The sequence below is a fragment of the Bos grunniens genome, chromosome 11, assembly GCF_055505025.1.
Source record: "Bos grunniens cultivar Pamir isolate PY7600 chromosome 11, Bosgru_T2T1.0, whole genome shotgun sequence".
NCBI lineage: Eukaryota > Metazoa > Chordata > Mammalia > Artiodactyla > Bovidae > Bos > Bos grunniens.
The window spans coordinates 71,914,536-71,932,022 of NC_141175.1; the positions used below are offsets into that span (position 1 = coordinate 71,914,536).

General features: G+C 39.3%; 1 long non-coding RNA gene across 33 annotated transcripts in view; it reads left to right on the forward strand.

Moving 5' to 3' along the window:
- Positions 1-17,487, forward strand: part of LOC147363323 (uncharacterized) — a 504,516-nt gene that overhangs the window by 286,315 nt on the left and 200,714 nt on the right. Inside the window, exon 6 of one of the 33 annotated variants that reach the window (XR_015136926.1) lies at positions 1,206-2,168. The exons of the other annotated variants lie outside the window; for them this stretch is intronic. This is a non-coding gene — a long non-coding RNA (uncharacterized LOC147363323). Of the gene's footprint in view, positions 1-1,205; positions 2,169-17,487 lie in introns of those variants that run through there. 33 annotated transcript variants of the gene reach the window in all.

Here is a 17,487-nt window from a genome sequence, read left to right on the forward strand (position 1 = left end):
AGGAGTTGTATAGTTTCTGGTCTTACGTTGAGATCTTTAATCCATTTTGAGTTTATTTTTGTGTATGGTGTTAGAAAGTGTTCTAGTTTCATTCTTTTACAGGTGATTGGCCAGTTTTCCCAGCACCACTTGTTAAAGAGATTGTCTTTTCTCCATTGTATATTCTTGCCTCCTTTGTCAAAGATAAGGTGTCCATAGGTGCGTGGATTTATCTCTGGACTTTCTATTTTGTTCCATTGATCTATATTTCTGTCTTTGTGCCAGTACCATACTGTCTTGATGACTGTAGCTTTGTAGCAGAGCCTGAAGTCAGGCAGGTTGATTCCTCCAGTTCCATTCTTCTTTCTCAAGATTGCTTTGGCTATTCGAGGTTTTTTGTATTTCCATACAAATTGTGAAATTATTTGTTCCAGCTCTGTGAAGAATACTGTTGGTAGCTTGCTAGGGATTGCATTGAATCTATAGATTGCTTTGGGTAGTATACTCATTTTCACTATATTGATTCTTCTGATCCATGAACACGGTATATTTCTCCATCTCTTAGTGTCTTCTTTGATTTCTTTCACTAGTGTTTTATAGTTTTTATATATAGGTCTTTAGTTTCTCTAGGTAGATATATACCTAAGTATTTTATTCTTTTCATTGCAATGGTGAATGAAATTGCTTCCTTAATTTCTCTTTCTATATTCTCATTACTAGTGTATAGGAATGCAAGGGATTTCTGTGTGTTGATTTTATATCCTGCAACTTTACTATATTCATTTATTAGCTCTAGTAATTTTATGGTGAAGTCTTTAGGGTTTTCTATGTAGAGGATCATATCATCTGCAAACAGTTAGAGTTTTACTTCTTTTCCAATTTGGATTCCTTTTATTTCTTTTTCTGCTCTGATTGCTGTAGCCAAAACTTCCAAAACTATGTTGAATAGTAGTGGTGAAAGTGGGCACCCTTGTCTTGTTCCTGACTTTAGAGGAAATGCTTTCAATTTTTCACCATTGAGGATAATGTTTGTTGTGGGTTTGTCATATATAGCTTTTATTATGTTGAGGTATGTTCCTTCTATTCCTACTTTCTGGAGAGTTTTTTATCATAAATGGATGTTGAATTTTGTCAAAGGCTTTCTCTGCATCTATTGAGATAATCATATGTTGTTTTTTTTTTCTTTCAATTTGTTGATGAGTTGTATTACATTGATTGATTTGCAGATATTGAAGAATCCTTGCATCCCTGGGATAAAGCCCACTTGGTCATGGTGTATGATCTTTTTAATTTGTTGTTAGCCGGGTGCCAGTGTGAGGAACTGCGCCCGTGACAAAGATCATGAGGAAGGAGGCTCGGCATATGCAAAGGCAGGATCGAGCCTCAGGAGTCCCCCTGGAAATTCTGGAGCATCTACCCCCAAAACCAGAGTCTGCCTACTTTACTGCTTTGTGCTATCACCTACACCTCTTACTTTATGGGGGGCTGTCCCCCACCACCTCTCTCTGAAAAAAGAGTTAACTTACAGCTCCAGTTAATAAAGTTCCTGGGCATGACAAGAGTGTTTCAACCTACAAACTCCTTTGGAAGTCCTCTAGCCTGCCTGAATAGGTTCTTCCGGCCACATGTGATTGTTCAGAGCCTCCCAACTGTGAGAAGCATGAGATGTTCTAAACTGCCTAATACAGATTCCTTTGAGCAGTTAAAAGATTGGTTAGAAATTGTATTGGTGAAGGGTTTTTCACTTGTTAGGCTAATGTTTGCTGCTAAGTTTCCATATCCCTTACCTACTGTGTCCCTGGGAGTGTATTGATTAATATAATTGGTGTATAGGAATGTAAGTAGTAGCTTTAATGTTTGTAACCTTGGACCCTTGAGTTAATTCTTTTCTTGTTATAGCCCACCACACCTTTGCCCTATAGGAATGCAACTTTATCTAATGCTTTTGGAGGGTGGCGCCTGACTTTAGAATAATCACCTTTAGAGAAAAATAAGTTTTCTGAAGAAAGGATCATAAAATGTTAATAGGCCTCCTGGCCAGAAGATGATGTAAATCACCTAAACTTTTGTATATAATAAGGTTTCAGGAAGAAAGCCTGGCTTACTTCTGACTCTACCCTATCCCCCATTATCCTCTATGCACAACTTAAGGTATAGAAACTACTTTGGAAAATAAAGTGCGGGCCTTGTTCACCGAAACTTGGTCTCCCCATGTCGTTCTTTCTCTCACCTTCTGGCTGAATTCATATCTGGAGCATGGAGGCTCGTCAAGCCTACTAATTATGCCTGGGCTTCTAAGATTCGACAGGGGGGGCCTTAGTGTCTCCTTTCCAACGGGAGAATGGGAGGACGCCTATGGCCTATGTAGGTGACGCAAATTCCTTATCTTGGAATTTTGTTAGCTTTCCACGTAAACGAAGTTATTCAGCCTCTTTTCTCCACTGAATTATCTCACTGAGCTATCCTTATTTAACCACTGTTTATATCTTTAATTCTATCGTATCCTGATCGCTGAAGCCATCTCCCCTTCGAATCCTCTGACTCCACCCGGGCTGGACCCCGGCAGTTGTTGGATTTTGATTGTTAGAATTTTGTTAAAGATTTTTGCATCTATGTTCATCAGTGATATTGGCCTGTAGTTTTCTTTTTTGGTGGCATCTTTGTCAGGTTTTGTTATTAGAGTGATGGTGGCCTCAGAGAATGAGTTTGGAAGTTTACCTTCCTCTGCAATTTTCTGGAAGACTTTGAATAGGATAGGTGTTTGGTTCAGTTCATTTCACTCGCTCAGTCATGTCCGACTCTTTGCGAACCCATGAATTGCAGCATGCCAGGCCTCCCTGTCCATCACCAACTCCCGGAGTTCACTCAAACTCACATCCATTGACGGGGATGCCATCCAGCCATCTCATCCTCTGTCGTCCCCTTCTCCTCCTGCCCCCAATCCCTCCCAGCATCAGAGTCTTTTCCAATGTGTCAACTCTTTGCACGAGGTGGCCAAAGTACTGGAGTTTCAGCTTAACATCATTCCTTCCAAGGAATACCAGGGCTGATCTCCTTCAGAATGGACTGGTTGGATCTCCTTGCAGTCCAAGAGACTCTCAAGAGTCTTCTCCAATACCACAGTTCAAAAGCATCAATTCTTCAGTGCTCAGCTTTCTTCACAGTCCAACTTTAACATCCATACATGACCACTGGAAAAACCATAGCCTTGACTAGATGGACCTTTGTTGGCAAAGTAATGTCTCTGCTTTTCAATATGCTATCTAGGTTGGTCATAACTTTCCTTCCAAGGAGTAAGCGTCTTTTAATTTCATGGGTGCAACCACCATCTGCAGTGATTTTGGAGCCCCCCAAAATAAAGTCTGACACTGTTTCCACTGTTTCTCCATCTATTTCTCATGAAGTGATGGGACCAGATACCATGATCTTCGTTTTCTGAATATTGAGCTTTAAGCCAACTTTTTCACTCTCCTCTTTCACTTTCATCAAGAGGTTTTTTAGTTTCTCTTCACTTTCTGCCATAAGGGTAGTATCATCTGCATATCTGAGGTTATTGATATTTCTCCTGGCAATCTTGATTCCAGCTTGTGTTTCTTCCAGCGTAGCATTTCTCATGATGTACTCTGCATTATAAGTTAAATAAGCAGGGTGACAATATACAGCCTTGATGTACTCCTTTCCCTACTTCGAACCAGTCTGTTGTTCCATGTCCAGTTCTAACTGTTGCTTCCTGACCTGCATACAGGTTTCTCAAGAGGCAATTCAGGTGGTCTGATATTCCCATCTCTTTCAGAATTTTCCACACTTTATTGTGATCCACACAGTCAAAGGCTTTGGCATAGTCAATAAAGCAGAAATAGATGTTTTTCTGTAACTCTCTTGCTTTTTCCATGATCCAGTGGATGTTGGCATTTGATCTCTGGTTCCTCTCCCTTTTCTAAAACCAGCTTGAACATCTGGAAGTTCACAGTTCACGTATTGCTGAAGCCTGGCATGGAGAATTTTGAGCATTACTTTTCTAGCGTGTGAGATGAGTGCAATTGTGTGGTAGTTTGAGCATTCTTTGGCATTACCTTTCTTTGTGATTGGAATGAAGATTGACCTTTTCCAGTCCTGTGGCCACTGCTGAGTTTTTCAAATTTGCTGGCATATTGAGTGCAGCACTTTCACAGCATCAACTTTCAGGATTTGAGATAGCTCAACTGGAATTCCATCACCTCCAGTAGCTTTGTTCGTAGTGAGCTTTCTAAGGCCCACCTGACTTCACATTCCAGGATGTCTGGCTCTAGGTGAGTGATCACACTATCATGATTATCTGGGTCATGAAGATCTTTTTTGTACAGTTTTTCTGTGTATTCTTGCCACCTCTTCTTAATATCTTCTGCTTCTGTTAGGTCCATACCATTTCTGTCCTTTATCGAGCCCATCTTTGCATGAAATGTTCCCCTGGTATCTCTAATTTTCTTGAAGAGGTCTCCAGTCTTTCCCATTCTGTTGTTTTCCTCTATTTCTTTGCATTGATCACTGAGGAAGGCTTTCTTATCTCTGCTTGCTATTCTTTGGAACTCTGCATTCAGATGCTTATATCTTTTCTCCTTTGCTTTTAGCTTCTCTTCTCTTCACAGCTATTTGTAAGGCCTCCCCAGACAGCCAGTTGGCTTTTTTGCATTTCTTTCCCATGGGGATGGTCTTGATCCCTGTCTCCTGTACAGTGTCATGAACCTCCATCCATAGTTCATCAGGGACTCTATGCATCAGATCTAGTCCCTTAAATCTATTTCTCACTTCCACTGTATAATCATAAGGGATATGATTTAGGTCATACCTGAATGGTCTAGTGGTTTTCCCTACTTTATTCAATTTAAGTGTTAATTTGGCAATAAGGAGCTCATGATCTGAGCCACAGTCAGCTCCTGGTCTTGTTTTTGCTAACTGTATAGAGCTTCTCTGTCTTTGGCTGCAAAGAATATAATCAAAATGATTTTGGTGTTGACCATCTGGTTATGTCCATGTGTAGGGTCTGACAGAATGTGGTCCACTGGAGAAGGGAATGGCAAACCACTTCAGTATTCTTGCCTTGAGAACCCCATGAGCAGTATGAAAGGGAAAAATGATAGGATACTAAAAGATGAACTCCCCAGGTCAGTATGTTCCCAGTATGCTTCTGGAGATCAGTGGAGAAATAACTCCAGAAAGAATGAAGGGGTGGAGCCAAAGCAAAAATAATACCCAGTTGTGGATATGACTGGTGATAGAAGCAAGGTCCGATGCTGTAAAGAGCAATATTTCATAGGAACCTGGAATGTCAGGTCCATGAATCAAGGCAAATTGAAAGTGGTCAAACAGGAGATGGCAAGAGTGAATGTCGACATTCTAGGAATCAGTGAACTAAAATGGTCTGGAATGGGTGAAATTAACTCAGATGACCATTATATTTACTACTGTGGGCAGGAATCTCTTAGAAGAAATGGAGTAGCCATCATGGTCAACAAAAGAGTCTGAAATGCAGTACTTGGGTGCAATCTCAAAAACGAGATTGACCTCTATTCGTTTCTAAGGCAAACCATTCAATATCACAGTAATCCAAGTCTATGCCCCAACCAGTAATGCTGAAGAAGCTGAAGTTGAAGGGTTCTCTGAAGACCTACAAGACCTTTTAGAAATAACATCCAAAGAAGATGTCCTTTTCATTATAGGGGACTGGAATGCAAAAGTAGGAAGTCAAGAAACACCTGGAGTAATAGGCAAATTTGGCCTTGGTATATGGAATGAAGCAGGGCAAAGGCTAATAGAGTTTTCCAAGAGAACGCACTAGTCATAGCACACACCCTCTTCCAACAACACAAGAGAAGACTCTACACATGGACATCACCAGATGGTCAACACCGAAATCAGATTGGATAGGTGTTATCTCTTCTCTAAATTTTTGGTAGAATTCAACTGTGAAGCTGTCTAGACCTGGGCTTTTGTTTGCTGGAAAATTTCTGATTACAGTGTCAATTTCCGTGCTTTTGATGGGTCTGTTAAGATTTTCTGTTTCTTCCTGGTTCAGTTTTGGAAAGTTGTACTTTTCTAAGAATTTGTCCATTTCTTCCATGTTGTCCATTTTATTGGCGTATAATTGCTGATAGTAAGTAGTCTCTTATGATCCTTTGTATTTCTGTGTTGTCTGTTGTGATCTCTCCATTTTCACTTGTAATTTTATTGATTTGATTTTTCTCCCTTTGTTTCTTGATGAGTCTGGCTAATGGTTTGTCAATTTTATTTATCCTCTAAAGGAACCAGCTTTTGGCTTTGTTGATTTTTGCTATGGTCTGTTTTGTTTCTTTTTCATTTACTTCTGCTCTAATTTTTAAGATTTCTTTCCTTCTACTAACCCTGGGGTTCTTCATTTCTTCCTTTTCTAGTTGCTTTAGGTATAGTTAGGTTTTTATTTGACTTTTTTCTTGTTTCTTGAGGTATGCCTGTATTGCTATGAACCTTCCCCTTAGCACTGCTTTTACAGTGTCCCACAGGTTTTGGGTTGTTGTGTTTTCATTTTCATTCATTTCTATGCATATTTTGGTTTCTTTTTTTATTTCTTCTGTGATTTGTTGGTTATTCATCAGCGTGTTGTTCAGCTTCCATATGTTGGAATTTTTAATAGTTTTTCTCCTGTAATTGACATCTAATTTTACTGCATTGTGGTCAGAAAAGATGCTTGGAATGATTTCAGTTTTTTTTGAATTTACCAGGGCTAGATTTATGGCCCAGGATGTGACCTATTCTGGAGAAGTTTTGAGAAAAATGTGAAATTCATTATTTTGTGGTGAAACAATATCCCATAGATATCAATTAGGTCTAACTGGTCTATTGTATCATTTAAAGTTTGTGTTTCCTTGTTAATTTTCTGTTTAGTTGATCTATCCATAGGTGTGAGTGGGGTATTAAAGTCTCCCACTATTATTGTGTTATTGTTAATTTCTCCTTTCATACTTGTTAGTATTTGTCTTACATATTGTGGTGCTCCTATGTTGGGTGCATATATATTTATAATTGTTATATCTTCTTCTTGTATTGATCCATTGATCATTAGGTAGTGTCTTTCTTTGTCTCTTTTCACAGCCTTTGTTTTAAAGTCTATTTTATCTGATATGAGTATTGCTACTCCTGCTTTCTTTTGGTCTCTATTTGCATGGAAAATCTTTTTCCAGCCCTTCACTTACAGTCTGTATGTGTCCCCTATTTTGAGGTGGGTCTCTTGTAGACAACATATATAGGGGTCTTGTTTTTGTATCCATTCAGCCAGTCTTTTTCTTTTGGTTGGGGCATTCAACCCATTTATGTTTAAGGTAATTATTGATAAGTATGATCCCGTTGCCATTTACTTTATTGTTTTGGGTTCGAGTTTATACACCCTTTTTGTGTGTCCTGTCTAGAGAAGATCCTTTAGCATTTGTTGGCGAGCTGCTTTGGTGGTGTTGAATTCTCTCAGCTTTTGCTTGTCTGTAAAGTTTTTGATTTCTCCTTCATATTTGAATGAGATCCTTGCTGGGTACAGTAATCTGGGCTGTTATTGTCTTTCATCACTTTAAGTATGTCCTGCCATTCCCTCCTGGCCTGAAGAGTTTCTATTGAAAGATCAGCTGTTATCCTTATGGGAATCCCCTTATATGTTATTTGTTGTTTTTCCCTTGCTGTTTTTAATATTTATTCTTTGTATTTGAAATTCATTACTTTGATTAATATGTGTCTTGGGGTGTTTTGCCTTGGGTTTATCCTGTTTGGGACTCTCTGGGTTTCTTGGACTTGGGTGATTATTTCCTTCCCCATTTTAGGGAAGTTTTCAGCTATTATCTCCTCAAATATTTTCTCATGGTCTTTCTTTTTGTTTTCTTATTCTGGGACTCCTATGATTCGAATGCTGGGGTGTTTAACATTGCCCCAGAGGTCTCTGAGACTGCCTTAATTTCTTTTAATTCATTTTTCTTTTTGTCCTCTCTGATTCATTTATTTCTACCATTCTATCTTCTACCTCACTAATCCTATCTTCTGCCTCCATTATTCTACTGTTTGTTTCCTCCAGAGTGTTTTGATATCATTTATTGCATTATTCATTATATATTGACTCTTTTTTACTTCTTCTAGGTCCTTGTGAAACCTTTCTTGCATCTTCTCAATCCTTGTCTCCAGGCTATTTATCTGTGATTCCATTTTGTTTTCAAGATTTTGGATCATTTTCACTATCATTATTCGGAATTCTTTATCAGGTAGATTCCCTATCTCTTCCTCTTTTGTTTGGTTTGGTGGGCATTTATCCTGTTCCTTTATCTGCTGGGCATTCCTCTGTTTCTTCATCTTGTTTATATTGCTGTGTTTGGGGTGACCTTTCTGTATTCTGGCAGTTTGTGGAGTTCTCTTTATTGTAGAGTTTCCTCACTGTGGGTGGGGTTGTACAGGTGGCTATCAAGGTTTACTAGTTAGGGAAGCTTGTGTCAGTGTTCTGGTGGGGGGAGCTGTATTTCTTCTCTCTTGAGTGCAATGAAGTGTCCAGTAATGGGTTATGAGATGTCAGTGAGTTTGGAGTGACTTTGGGCAGCCTGTATATTGAAGCTCAGGGCTATGTTCCTGTGTTACTGGAGACTTTGCATGGTATGTCTTGCTCTGGAATTTTTTGGCCCTTGGATGGTGCTTGGTTTCAGTGTAGGTATGGAGGCATTTGATGAGCTCTTGTCAATTAATGTTCCCTGGAGTCAGGAGTTCTCTGGTGTTCTCAGGGTTTTGAGTTAAGCCTCCTGCTTCTGGTTTTCAGTCTTATTTTTACAGTAGTCTCAAGACTTTTCCATCTTCTATGGACTTCTATCATCCACTGTTGATAAAACATCTAGGTTAAAGATGAAAAGTTTCTCCACAGTGAGGGATACCCAGAGAGGTTCACAGAGTTACATGGAGAAGAGAAGAGGGAGGAGGGAGATAGAGGTGACCAGGATGAGATGAGGTGGAATCAAAAGAGGAGAGAGCAAGCTAGCCAGTAATCACTTCTTATGTGTGCTCCACAGTCTGGACCACTCAGAGATGTTCACAGAGTTACACAGAGAAGAGAAGAGAGGGGAAGGAGACAGAGGTGGCCAGGAGGATAAAGGGGGGAATCAAAAGGAGAGAGAAAGATCCAGCCAGTAATCAGTTCCCTAAGTGTTCTCCACAGCCTGGAACACACAAAGAGATTCACAGAATTGGGTAGAGAAGAGAAGGGGGAGGGAGGAGATAGAGATGACCTGGTGGAGAAAAAGGAGAGTCCAAAGGGGGAAAAAGCAGTCAAGCCAGTTATCTCTCTCCCAAGTAGAAATGGGTACTGAAGATTGGATTCTCAAAGGTACAAAATTGATAACAAATACCAAAAAGCAAAATTAACAATCTAGAGTAGAGGTTGGATTTTCAAAAATACAATATTAAAGAAAAAAAGTCACAAAAATTATAAAATATATATATATATATATGAAGTTTGCTTTAAAAAATAGGATCTCTCTTTTTTTTGGCAAAGTAATAGTAGGTTATAAAAATGAAAATTAAAGGAGTAATAGAGGACTTAAAATTTTAAAAAATTAAAGAAATTAGAGAATGATAGTAAAAATAGTAAAAATATATCTAGGACTTTTTCTGGTGTTGTTGTGGGCAGTGTGGGGTTAGTTCATTTTCGGATAGTTCCTAGATCTGGCTTATATTTCTCAAGATCTATAGGCCCCTTCCTATGTAGTTGGTACTAACTACAGGGTTTTAATCTATTTCACCTGTCACTTCCAAGGAGGTTCCCTCTGGTTTAGCTTCTTCTGTTTGCTGGTCTCTTCAGTGTCTAATTTCTGCCCTGACACAAGGGGGCGGTGGTGGACACTTTTTTAGGCTCACTTGTTCAGTCGTGCTGTGGGGAGGGAGGGACTCTGCAAACAAATAACATTGGCGTGTGCTCGCAGTGTCTCGGCCACACTGGGTTTGCCCCTGTTCACGGCATTTGTGCTTTTCTTGTCTACACTGCTTAGGCTCTAGTTTGCTCTGCCGGGAACTGTCTGAGGCTGGCCCTGGGTTGTATGCACTTCCCAGGTCTAAGCCTCTCAGGTTTGGGCACCCCGGTACCCCTAAGAGGCACACAGACTCGGTTGGGCCTGCATTTTGTGCCCTTCCCAGGTCCGAGCAGCTCAGGTGACCAGGTGTTTGGTGAGTGTGGTCACTGTGACTTATCGTCTCCTCCCCTGCCGCCTGGTTTTCTGGGTGTACAACTGGCGCACCTTCTCAGGTGGATGTTGACCATCCAGAATCCCAAGAAGTCTTGGTTAGCAGTGAAGCCTGCTTTCAGTTTGGTAAATAATGCCTCCTTGGGGACGCCATTGCCCCCTTCCGGCTCTGGTTGCCCTCACCTGCCTGTCACTGGAAGGGGATGGACCAGACTGCAGCCGGCTAGTTCTGCTCAGTCCTTTGTTCTGGAAGTGGGCCTGACAGTGTCATAAGTTAGGGCTTTTCTCGTAGCTCTAGTCAGTTCTTTGTTCTGTGAGCGGGTCTGGCGGTGACTTAGGTTAGGTGTTTTTGCGTGGTAGCTATCCCACAGTCTGGTTTGCTATCCCAAGTTAGTTCCCTCAGATTGCCCTCAGAGCATTCAAGGCTGGTCCTTACTCTAAGCAATGCAGCCTGTGCCTCCCTGCCCAGCCCCCGCTCGCTAGTGGCGGATGCAGGCGTCTGTACTGCTTCTCTGCTGGGGGAGTTACTGTTGGGCATGTAATCTGTGGGTTTTAATTATTTATTTATTTTTTCTCCTGGTTATGTTGCCCTCTGTGGTTCCAAGGCTTGCCACAGACTCAGCAGTGAGAGTGTTTCCTGGTGTTTGGAAACTTCTCTCTTTTTTAAGACTCCCTTCCCGGGACGGAACTCCATCTCTATCTCTTTTGTCTTTTCATCTTTTATATTTTTTCCTACCTCCTTTTGAAGACAATGGGCTGCTTTTCTCGGTGCCTGATGTCCTCTGCCAGCATTCAGAAATTGTTTTGTGGAATTTACTCAGCATTTAGATGTTCTTTTGATGAATTTGTTGGGGAGAAAGTGGTCTCCCCGTCCTATTCCTCTGCCATCTTAGGACTGCCCCCCCCCCCATGTGTCTGTTGTGTAATTAGTTGATCATATTCACAATGGGTAATTGTCACACAGCACACTTGGGTCATGTGATCCTAAGCAGGACTATCTTGGAAAGGACTTTGTAGTGTTGAAAATCTACATTTAAGAGAGATGAACTTTATATTTTAATAAGAGGATTAAATGTTAAAAGTTGATTTTTCCTTAAGATCTGAAATGTGTAGGGTTGAAGTGATATTTAAATATTACATAGCAATAGAACTCTCAGAAAAACATAACTTTCTTTTAACTTGAATAATTCTTGGCACTTTGAACTCATCAAAGATATGTCTAGCTTTCTGAAGAATTAGAGGTTCCAGAAGGTTAAGACTATTTCTTAAAATGATTTTTTTATTTCTTAACAGAAGAAATAACATTTAATCAGGTAAATAATCTCTTTTCATTTCCACCCAGCTCTCAAATACTGTATAAACACAACCATGTTTTTAAAAATATTTTTAATGACAAGATAACATACATATTTATTGTAAGAAAAATGAAAATGAAAAAGAGCCTAAAGAAAATTAAAATTATTCTTAGAAATAACTATAGTGAATATTAACATCTATCTTTCAATGTATCTGTATGTATCTATCTTCTAATGTGTGTGTCTGTCTGTTTATGTGTATGGAATCACACATACGCATATATATACAGACATATACATACATAAGGAGAAGGAAATGGCTGCCCACTCTAGTATTCTTGCCTGGAAAATCCCATGGATGGAGGAGCCTGGTAGGCTGCAGTCCATGGGGTCGCTAAGAGTCAGATACGACTGAGCGACTTCACTTTCACTTTCATGCATTGGAGAAGGAAATGGCAACCCACTGGAGTGTTCTTGCCTAGAGAATCCCAGGGACGGGGGAGCCTGGTGGGCTGCCGTCTGTGGGGTCACACAGAGTCGAACATGACTGAAGTGACTTAGCAGTAGTATACATACATAAATATACAAATATGGATACCATTTTATAACTTGCTTTATTGTTTAATAGATTATTACTTCAAAGTCATTCAAATTATTTTAAATTTTAGAAAAATGTAAATAATAAAGAAAATAATCAGAGCATAATAAAAAATTAAAAATTTCTTTATCTTTCTTTTCTCTTTCAAAGTTCTACTCTCCAAAGATTACTGCTATCAGCTATTTCAGCTTCAGGTTTTCTAATTAATAAACTTAAGTGCCTGTTTCTTAATTTTATCCCAATAACTATTACTCCTTGATATAGAAGTTGAGAAACCAGGACTAAATTCCTACCTTTCTTTCTCTTCCCTATACTTCCTCAGTTTAAAAGTTATATTATTACTGTGTTTTGCCTTTTGGTGGGTTTACTTATATCTATGACTTATATTCTGAAAAGTACATTCTATAATGAATCGACTTTGGAAAATATACCATAGCTCTTATCTATGTAAGATGAAGAAAGAACATACCTCATTTTCCTTCAGTCTTACATCAACAAGGTGTGTAACACTGATCCTTTGACCTGTAACTATAATTATGCTTCCTATGCTTCGTTTCAAAGTTAATGATAAAAATTGAAGACCCAATGAACCAATGTAGCTGGTAAATCACAGGCTGCAGAACTCTACCCTATGGCTTCAAAGTCTAGTTCTGCCACTGTCCGTTCAGTTGTGGCTATATTTCTTAACTTCTCTGTGCCTTCATCTCCTCTTATGTAAGATGATCATAAAATAGTACCTACTTGATAGTGTTGCTGTGAACATTATGTAAGAGAGTACTTATCAAGTTCCCAGAATAATGCCTGGCACATAGTAAGTGCTTAGTAATATCATTTTAGGAGGAGCCCCATATTCCTTGGAAGAAAAGCTATGACAAACTTAGACAGCATGTTAGAAAGCAGAGACATTATTTTGCCAACAAAGGTCCATACAAGTCAAAGGTATGGTTTTCCCAGTAGTCATGTATGGATGTGAGAGTTGAACCATAAAGAAGGCTGACTGCCAAAGAAATGATGCTTTTGAAGTGTGATGCTGGAGAAGACTCTTGAAAGTCCCTTGGACTGCAAGGAGATGAAACCAGTCAATCCTAAAAGAAATCAACCCTTAATATTCACTGGAAGAACTGATGCTAAAGCTGAAGCTCCAATACTTTGGCCACCTGATGTGAAGAGCTGACTCATTAGAAAAGACCCTGATGCTGGAAAAGATTGAAAGAAGGAGGAGAAGGGAATGACTGAGGATGAGATGGTTGGATGGCATCACTGACTTAATGGACATGAGTTTGAGCAAGCCCTGGGAGATTGCGAAGGACAGGGAAACTTGGCTTGCTACAATCCACAGAGTTGCAAAGAGTCGGAAATGACTGAGTGACTGAACAACAACAACAACATGTTATATGAATGACCCTGTGTCACTAAAGCTGTGCTGCTCAAGGGATTATGTTCTAGGAATCAAAGTGAAATGGTTTACTTCTGTTCATCTCATCGATTATTCAAAATCCTGTGATGTATTAGTTTACTTCACATCTGGACTATGACTTTCTTGTAAAACTTTTTGTTTTGCTTAGAATTTCTGATTGTTTTTCATTTATTTTCTGCTAATGAAAAAGAAATTGCCCATATCACATTATCACATTGTTAACCTCTTCAGGAACCTATTTATTACATCTATTTAAATAGAGATTGAAAATAAAGCAGCAACTTAAAGAGGCTTCATTTTTGTAGATTATTGAATTTGATTTGATGTCTATCATGAGGCCTTTTAAGTATCAGATTAGATTCTCTGTTTGACCTCAAAGACCAGCTCAACATAGCAATTGCAAGTAGAATTGTTTGACTTTTTTTTTCCCCTTCTGTGGTACTTTCTCCATTTCTTATTATTCTGATTTAATGTGTCAGATACAACAGCTGTATGTAATCCTGACTTTTCAAGAGTTTAGTTCCTCTGGAAAAATTTCCTGGAGAAATAAACTAGGGTGTATTTTTTTTCCCCCTCTTCAGGTCAGTGCTTCACCTTCTTTTCTCTGTGCACTACCTCTCTAGTACTTTATTTAAGGCCAGGTCTCTTAGACTGAAGTTTGAAATTGTCCAAATAGCCTTAGTGATTCACTTCCCTGAAAGGAGCTGTGCAGGAAAGCCTTGTTCAGAGCCATCCACCTTTGGATAACTATCTATGTTAGGGGAATGAGAAATAGTTCGGCATGTCTGTAGTTAAGAGAGTATCTGAGGGAGTAATAAGGATAAGGCTGTATAAGTAGACAGGGGTAATGGTGGGGGAGATTATGAAGGATGTAGAACAATTTGGAAAGGAATTTTAAATTTGTTCTGTCCTATAGGGAGGGGAATGATGGAAAATATTTTAGGATAGAAGTGCAATGATCAGACTTGTGTTTCAGAAAACAAATCTTTGATGGAAGTTTTGAAGCTGATTACAAGGAGAGCCTGGAAGGAGAGAGAACCAATTGGAGGCTACTGCATTTAAATTTTTGGCAGTAGAATTTTAACATCAAAACATTTTTTGATAGAATTAATCATATGTACTATTCAGTTAGATATGACAAATCAAAAGCAGAGCTGAAGACCGTGTTATACTGTGAGAATAAGAGTAGGTTTTAGAGGAGAAAGTAAAGAATCCCATTTTAGGTGTTTGCATGCCTGTGGGATATGCAGATAGAGATGTTTAGTTGGTCCAGTGAATTGGGTATGCTCCTTTTGGGAGATTCTTTGAATAAGAAGGCTGAAGACAGGAAAATCCCAGGGACCACAAGTGTTTAAGGGATGATTGGAGGAAGAGAAGTCGGTGTTAGGGAATGCATCTTGTTCATCTGTGTGTACCCAGTGTCCAGCACAGTCTTTCACAGAAATACTTAATGGTGGATTCTATGGGACTGAAAAGAGACTTTAGGAATGAAGACATGATATCAGGAGTAATAGTGACCTAAATAGCAAAGACAGAAATATATTTAAGCAAGAAAGAGACATTAAATAAGATGAGGAATGTCCTTTGGATTTGACAGTTAGGAGGTCATATTCTACATTAGGTAGGTAGTTTAGTGGGATGGTGGGGCCAGAGCCATATTGCAATGACTTGATGGATGTGTGCTATATAAAGAGGAGACAGAAGCTATATTAGTCTTTGAAGAAGTTGAATTGTGAAAGGAAGAGAAATGTGGCATTTATCAGATAAAGGGTAAGAATCTTATTGACTAATAAGCATTAATATTTGATATTTTTTGTCAAGGATAAAGGGATGTGAGAAAGGACAGACTACAGAATGGAGAGCAGAGGAATGACCTCTCACTTGATACTGAACGTTCATTCTCTAATATTGGTCATTTGTGTGTGTGTGTGATTTACCTCCCAGAAGACCATCATTCACTGAGACAGGAGTCTCACCCTATATTTCTATTCTTCCTCAGACAATTAATACATGGTGTCTTTATTACTGCTTGAGTTATAGCCATTCCATATCACTGTATAAGGAAATATTTGAAGGCAATTCTCTGGATAATTCCTTACTTATTTGTTTTTAAAAGTAGACTCAGTGTTGAAACAGAGCCACAGATCTCTCAGCGGTCAGCTGCAGGCCTCTTGCTGCATGGGTTGGTATGTAGTTGGACGCTTGAATTGGCCCATTTAGTTTTGACAGATTTGAACATTGTCACCTCTCTCTAAATAGTAAAATTGGCTCTCTTTGGTCAGATCATAGAGTTGCTAACTCTATAATTTGGATCAGGAAAGCGTGTTCTCTCTCCAAAAACAAAAGAAAACCTAGTGTGATATTATCCCCATTTCTTTCCATTTCACCTGTTCTGAAACTTTCTTTTTGGATGGCAAGGATTTTACAAGAGCTCTGGGCCCACAAGGTTTCTTCTATAAATAACTGGCTTTTCAATTTCCTGCATGTCTTTGCATATTCACCTCTCTGCCTATATTCAAGTGAAAGAGGAGACATGTTTCACAGTGAAGCCTTGAACTTGGTGATACCAGTAGATGTCACTCTGGACAGCAGGATGGAGCATCCCTGTTCTTAGCTGTGGTTCAGAATGAGCTGTGGTATTCCTGCTCCTAACCACTTTGAGCATCTCAGGACTGACACATCTGAATTATGACATTCTCTGCATTGCCAGTTTTACCTCTATGTTGTGAAATAAGAGGGCTGGGAGAGCTGCCATTTCATCTAATTCTCATTCAGCTAGAATGCCAAATGCTTACATAGTTATACCAGTTGACTAGGCAAGAAGAAAATGGTTCAGGGAAAAAATGGAGGAAATATTGTAAAGCAGTGTATCTGAATTCACTGTTCAGGCACATTAAATTCTGCTGAGACTTAAGGCAGGGGGCACACAAATAATTTCCTGAGTGTATGTGGCTGGACCCAGACTAAACTGACCTCTTCCATCTATATAGTATTACTTTCCACTCTTGCTCTAATCAGTGATTCTCGATAAAGCTTCTGAAATAGGGAAAAAGAAGAATCTTCCTAAAATTCTCAGAAAACAATAAAGTTCATAAAGTTTCCTTAAATCTTTTTTTCCTTCCATACTCCACCCCCTCTCCACAACTTTTGAAATCTGCTTTAGCACCTGATAAGATCAATGAGCAATTGCAAACAGGTAATGTTGGGGAAAATGAGTCTAGTTGGACAGATTTATATTTTGTAGGCATATGTTTATGTTTGTCATGGTGTATACAATTGTATATCATTATACTTTCTTTTAAAATTGCTTCCATTGAGGACATAGTAAATAATGTATGTGAGATGGTATATGTCAGTTTGATATTCAGTCACCTGAACAAGAGCAAGGACTGTGCCTCTCATGAATTACCCCCACAATGAGTCTTTGATACTCATTTTACCTTGTGTAACCCCTGCCCAGTTCTGGGTCAAAGTTCTTGGTTGAGCTTTAATGCTTGACTTGAAATTCCCTTCTATCTCCCTTATCAAATGTATACAATCCAGTCAACACTCAGGAACCATCTCAAATTTTCCTCCCCTCCCCCCTAACAAAGTATTGGTCAGGCAATAGGGTTATTAAGAAAGTGAGGAACAGAACAGTAAATGCAGGAAAAATAAGGACTTTTCCTTGGGAAGTAAATGTGTCACAGAAGTGTGGGTTAGATATAAGGGCTCTGGAAGTTCATGCAAGGAAAGATTACTTCCAGGAGGTGTGATGGGGCACATTTGTTGAGGAGATTTGACATTCATCTTCTGAGGCTGAGAAGTGTGTGACTGGCTGGCAAAGAGTGAGGAAGAAAGTCCTTTAGGAAGAGAAGATATAAAGAAAAATACAGAGATGGGCAAGGCTGAAGGGGGGACAGTGGCTCTAAGCCACTAGGGAAGCATGGGTCCCTAATAACTAGAATTAATAGGGATCAGGCTGGTAAGACTTCCTGCTCGCATTCCCTCTCT